This window comes from Triticum aestivum, chromosome 6A, assembly GCF_018294505.1.
Source record: "Triticum aestivum cultivar Chinese Spring chromosome 6A, IWGSC CS RefSeq v2.1, whole genome shotgun sequence".
Classification (NCBI taxonomy): domain Eukaryota; kingdom Viridiplantae; phylum Streptophyta; class Magnoliopsida; order Poales; family Poaceae; genus Triticum; species Triticum aestivum.
The window spans coordinates 204,855,787-204,862,503 of record NC_057809.1 but is presented as its reverse complement, the minus strand read 5'-3'; positions in this window follow the sequence as shown (position 1 = coordinate 204,862,503).

Sequence of the window (6,717 nt, the reverse complement as noted above, 5' to 3'; positions counted from 1 at the left end):
TTGTTCGAACAGCTCATTGATGTTGGGAAGTGGGTATTTGTTCTTGATGGTCTTCTTCTTCACTAGACGGTAATCAACACAAAGTCGGTCCGTTCCATCCTTCTTCTTCACAAAAAGAACACCACAACCCCACGGAGAAGAACTAGGCCGGATGAGACCCATTTTCTCTTGAATATCGAGTTGCTTCTACAGCTCCTTCAACTTTTAGGTCCGAGCTTGTAAGGACGTTTGCACGATGGTACCAACTTGTAAAACAACTTGTTGTAGTCATGGACAGACAAAGAGCCTTGCTTCAGGTTGGGAATTCCTCACTTTTGCTTTCAACCACTCTTTGGGGAATATGATGAGCTCCGAAATCTCGACGGAAATCATCCCAAGTGATAACACGTCCACCTGTAGAATCCTTGTACTGCTGGAACCATTCTGCAGCTTGATCTTTGAGTTGGAAGGAAGCGAACTTAACAAAGTCCTCAGGCCTGACGTTACTGCACTTGAAATGCTTGCACAGATCCAGTAGCCAATCGTCAGCATCGGTTGCCTCAACACAATTGCTAAAAGTCTTTGGCCCGTTAGCAAGGAACTGGTTGAGTGTAGCAAAATGATTCTGATTGCTGCCTTGATTCCCTTGGTTGCCTTGATTGCGCTCTTGAAGAATTTGCATGATCAACTGTGTGTTTGCATTGGTTGCAGCCATCACAGCTTGCCATGCCTCTGGAGGAGGTGGAGGTGGTGGCGGATCAGGATTCGGAGTCGTGCGCGTTGGAGGAGCCATCCTGAAGAGGTTGACCACCATTAGCACATTGATAGATAAATATTGAAGCTGAATCCAACAGAATGAAAATTGCAACATATAGTCTTCACATTCGAACAAAATGAACGAATGTATTCCTCTTGAAATGGTCACATATCCATAAATTGAGAAGCCACGTAGAATTAAGGTAGAGAAATAAATCAACAAGGTACGGATCAAGAACGAATAATCGGTAAGAAATCCCAATCTCAAACCAATATCCGTAGAAGAACTAGAGCTACTAGAATTCCCACCTATGAAACTCCCAAACCTTTCCGGTTATGCAATCAGGTGTTGGGGATAGAGGGGAAGCATAATATCTCACCCAAACTAGCAAATCCTACATCCAGCTGTATCCATCCTTCAACACATAACCAAGAAACCTTCGGAAACCATCTACCTCAACCTTCGAAAAGCATCCGTTATACAAGTTATGGCGATACTCCCGAACTCCCGCCCCAGTATTGGGTGGCGTCGAGGTTATCTCACCAACGAACTGCATAAAAGAGATTTTCGATGTCGGCGTACTAGACTCAGGTATTCCAGAACTGCAACGATAAAATTATGATGACAACACCTCAGAGCTCAACTCCCCGGGACACTTCCACTAAACCCCTGACAGGAGGCACCAAGACAATGTTCTCATCATAAAACCATCGGAACGATTCCAAGATACCCGCGTGATCCTAAAAAAAATTTAGTGAAATTTGAAAAGAGAAGAGTCAAAACTCTACGTCAGGATGCCTTACCAGAGCGATGAGGAGACTGGGAAGTAAAAAAGAATTCCTAAACTCTCCGATATATAATTCCTAAAGACTCAAAACATTTTTTTCTAGACACAACTCGGCCGCTAATAACGATCAAGCAATGGGGCTCCTAAGGTCGGGGAAGGCTCTGATTACCAACTTGTAACACCCTCGATGCGACTATATCTCCCACGTGTCGAGGCATGACTTAGAGGCATAATCGCATTGAAGGCATATGTCGCAAGTTAGGCAATCTTCACAACATCCCATGGAATATGATAATAAAAGGGGAGATAACATAGTTGGCTTACACTCGCCATGTCAATCAAGTACATAAAAGAGAACCAAACATGCGACATCATCCAAACACTCATGGCCTTGCTAGTTTGCTCGCTCTTTGCTATGCTAGTTTGCTCGCTCTTTTGCTATGCCATTGCTACGATGCCTACCACTTGCTTTGAAGCCTCCCAAATTGCCATGTCAAACCTCTAACCCACCATTGTCCTAGCTAACCGTTGATTGGCTATGTTACCGCTTTGCTCAGCCCCTCTTATAGCATTGCTAGTTGCAGGTGAAGATTGAAGGCCGCTCCTTGATGGAACATTTATTTACTTGTTGGGATATCATTATATTATCTGGTTTTCTTAATGCGTCTATATAGTTGGTAAAGGGTGGAAGGCTCGGCCTCTCGCCTAGTGTTTTGTTCCACTCTTGCCGCCCTAGTTTCCGTCATACCGGTGTTATGTTCCCGGATTTTGTGTTCCTTACGCGGTTGGGTTATAATGGGAACTCCTTGATAGTTTGCCTTGATTAAAGCTTTTCCAGCAATGCCCAACATTGGTTTTACCATTCGCCACCTAGCCTCTTTTTTCCCTTGGGTTACCAGAGCCCAAGGGTCATCTTATTTTACCCCCCCCCCCCCCCGGGGCCAGTGCTCCCTCTGAGTGTTGGTCCGAACTGAGCTGCCTGCGGGGCCACCTCGGGGAAACTTGAGGGTTGGTTTTACTCGTAGCTAGTCTCATCTGAGTGTGCCCTAAGAAAGAGATATGTGCAGCTCCTATCGGGATTTGTCGGCACATTCGGGCGGTGTTGCTGGTCTTGTTTTAACCTGTCGAAGTGTCTTGAGTAATCGAGATACCGAGTCTGATCGGAACATCTCGGGAGGAGGTCTATTCCTTCGTTGATCGTGAGAGCTTGTCATGGGCTAAGTTGGGACTCCCCTGCAGGGACTGAACTTTCGGAAGTCGTGCCCGCGGTTATGGGCAGATGGAATTTGTTAATGTCCGGTTGTAGATAACTTGAACCTTAATTAATTAAAATGAATCAACTGAGTGTGTTACCGTGATTGCCTCTTCTCGGCGGAGTCCGGGAAGCAGACACGGTGTTGGAGTAATGTTTGCGCAGGTTGCTCTCTAGTTTCTCGCTCGTGCTTTGCCTCCTCTTCTCGCTCGTGCTTTGCCTCCTCTTCTCGCTCTCTTTTGCGAATAAGTTAGCCACCATACTTGCTAGTCACTTGCTGCAGCTCCACTCATAATTTACCTTGCCTTACCTATAATCTTAAATAGTCTTGATCGCGAGGGTGCGAGATTGCTGAGTCCCTGTGGCTCACAGATTACTATTACACCAGATGCAGGGCCTGATGATTCTGCTCCAGGAGACGCGTATGAGCTCAAGTGGGAGTTCGACGAGGACTCTCAACGTTACTATGTTTACTTTCCCGATGATCAGTAGTGGTGCCCAGTTGGGGGTGAACGGGACCGTGTCGCATGTTGAGTTCTCTTTTATTTTGGCGCCGTAGTCGGGCCATGAGTGTTTGGATGATGTAATGTTATTTATGTACTTGATTGACGTGGCGAGTGTAAGCCAACTATGTTATCTCCCCTTTTATTATCATATTTCATGGGATGTTGTGAAGATTGCCTAACTTGCGACATGTGCCTTCAATGTGATTATGCCTCTAAGTCGTGCCTCGACACGTGGGAGATATAGTCGCATCAAGGGTGTTACAAGTTGGTATCAGAGCCTTCCCCGACCTTAGGAGCCCCGTTGCTTGATTGTTTTAGCAGCCGAGTTGTGTCTAGAAAAATGTTTTGAGTCTTTAGGAATTATATATCTGAGAGTTTAGGAATTCTTTTTACTTCCCAGTATCCTCATCGCTCCGGTAAGACATCCTGACGTAGAGTTTTGACTCTTCTCTTCTCAAATTTCACTAAAAAAAATTTAGATCACGCGGGTATCTTGGAATCATTCCGATGGTTTTATGATGAGAACATTGTCTTGGTGCCTCCTGTCAGGGGTTTAGTGGAAGTGTCCCGGGGAGTTGAGCTCTGAGGTGTTGTCATCATAATTTTATCATTGCAGTTCTGGAATACCTGAGTCTAGTACGCCGACATCGAAAATCTCTTTTATGCAATTCGTTGGTGAGATAACCTCGACGCCGCCTAGTAGTGGGGCGGGAGTTCGGGAGTATCGCCATAACTTGTATAACGGATGCTTTTCGAAGGTTGAGGTAGATGGTTTCCGAAGGTTTCTTGGTTATGTGTTGAAGGATGGATACAGCTGGATGTAGGATTTGCTAGTTTGGGTGAGATATTATGCTTCCCCTGTATCCCCAACACCTGATTGCATAACCGGAAAGGTTCGGGAGTTTCATAGGTGGGAATTCTAGTAGCTCTAGTTCTTCTTCCACGGATATTGGTTTGAGATTGGGATTCCTTACCGATTATTTGTTCTTGATCCGTACCTTGTTGATTTATTTCTCTACCTTAATTCTACGTGGCTTCTCAATTTATGGATATGTGACCATTTCAAGAGGAATACATTCGTTCATTTTGTTCGGATGTGAAGACTATATGTTGCAGTTTTCATTCCGTTGGATTCAGCTTCAATATTTATCTATCAATGTGCTAATGGTGGTCAACCTCTTCAGGATGGCTCCTCCAACGCGCACGACTCCGAATCCTGATCCGCCACCACCTTCACCTCCTCCAGAGGCATGGCAAGCTGTGAAGGCCGCAACCAATGCAAACACACAGTTGATAATGCAAATTCTTCAAGAGCGCAATCAAGGCAACCAAGGAAATCAAGGCAGCAATCAGAATCATTTTGCTACACTCAACCAGTTCCTTACTAACGGGCCAAAGACTTTCACCAATTGTGTTGAGGCAACCGATGCTGACGATTGGCTTGTGGGTCTGTGCAAGCATTTTGAGTGCAGTAACGTCAGGCCTGAGGACTTTGTTAAGTTCGCTTCCTTCCAACTCAAGGATCAAGCTGCAGAATGGTTCCAGCAGTACAAGGATTCCAGAGGTGGACGTGTTATCACTTGGGATGATTTCCGTCGAGATTTCCGAGCTCATCATATTCCCCAAAGCGTGGTTGAAAGCAAGCATGAGGAATTCCGCAACCTGAAGCAAGGCTCTTTGTCTGTCTATGACTACAACAAGTTGTTTCAGAAGCTCGCCCGCTTTGCCAAGCAGGACGTCCCTGATGAGAAGAGCATGATATACCAGTTCAGGGGTGGTCTCAGAGAAGAAATTCAGCTAGCTCTTGTTCTCTTCGAGCCATTGAGATACGATGAGTTCTACAACATGGCACTGAAGCAAGAGGCTGCTCAGTTGAGGTGTGATGCTTCCAAGAAGCAAGCCAGAGATGTTACTCCTTCTTCCTCTACTCAAGTGGCCAAGCAGCAGAAGTTTTGGCTTCCTCCTCCGTTCCGTCAGCCGTATCAGCAGAAGAGCAAAGGTGGCAGTGGATCTTCCCACCCACCCAACCCTGGCTTTCAGAACAAGACTTCGTCTCAAGCTCCAAGATCGAGTGCTCCGTATCACCGTCCGCTTTCAGAGGTCACGTGCAACAAGTGCCAACAGAAGGGTCACTATGCCAACAAGTGTTTCAGCCAGAGGCGTCTTCCTCCTCCTCCTCCTGTCAGATCGGCAAGTACAGCTGTGGTCAAGCATAACCCCAAGCACACCAAGGTCAACTTGATGAATGCAGCTCAGGCAGAGGATTCGTCAGATGTGATCATGGGTAACCTTCCTGTTAATGATATTCCCGTAAAAGTACTTTTTGACTCTGGTGCATCGCATTCCTTCATGTCATTCCCATTTGCATCAGAGAACAATTTTAGTACTAAGGCTTTACCCGGAGCTATGCAAGTCATCTCTCCGGCTAAGCGTCTGAGTTCTACTATGATGGTTCCGGATATTTCTATCTTGATGGGTGATTTCAAGTTTCTGGCTTCTCCAATGGTTCTTGGTAACTCGGATATTGATCTTATTCTCGAGATGGATTGGCTTTCTAAGCACAATGCTCAGCTTGATTGTGCAGCCAGGCAGATCCAATTGACTCATTCGTCTGAGGATGTAATTGTCTTTGCCGCTCGGGATAATTCCATCCATCTGTTTTCTCTCAATGAGAAGGGTGAATTGGATACCATCTCTCAAATTCCAGTTGTTTTTGAATATCAAGACGTCTTTCCAGAAGAGCTTCCAGGAATGCCTCCGCACCGGCCAGTTGAATTGTTATTGATCTTGAGCCTGGCACGGAACCTGTGTGCAAACGTCCTTACAAGCTCGGACCTGAAGAGTTGAAGGAGCTGAAGAAGCAACTCGATATTCAAGAGAAAATGGGTCTCATCCGGCCTAGTTCTTCTCCGTGGGGTTGTGGTGTTCTTTTTGTGAAGAAGAAGGATGGAACGGACCGACTTTGTGTTGATTACCGTCCAGTGAACAAGCAAATACCCACTTCCCAACATCAATGAGCTGTTCGAACAACTCAACGGTGCTCGAGTATTCTCCAAGCTTGATCTCCGCAGGGGTTATCATCAGATTCGAATCCGTGAGCAAGATATTCCCAAGACAGCTTTCAGGACAAGCTTTGGTTCATATGAATACATTGTCATGTCTTTTGGCCTCGTCAACGCTCCTCCGACGTTCTCTCGCATGATGAACTTCATCTTCAACGCCTACACCAATGATTTCGTTTTGGTCTATCTCGACGACATTCTGGTTTTCTCCAAGAACAAGGAAGATCATGCCAAGCACTTGCGTTTGGTTCTTGATAAGCTAAGGGAACATCAGTTCTACGCCAAGTTCTCCAAGTGTGAATTTTGGCTCGATGAGGTTCTTTATCTTGGTCATATCATCTCTGCCAAGGGCATTGCCGTGAATCCTGAGAAGG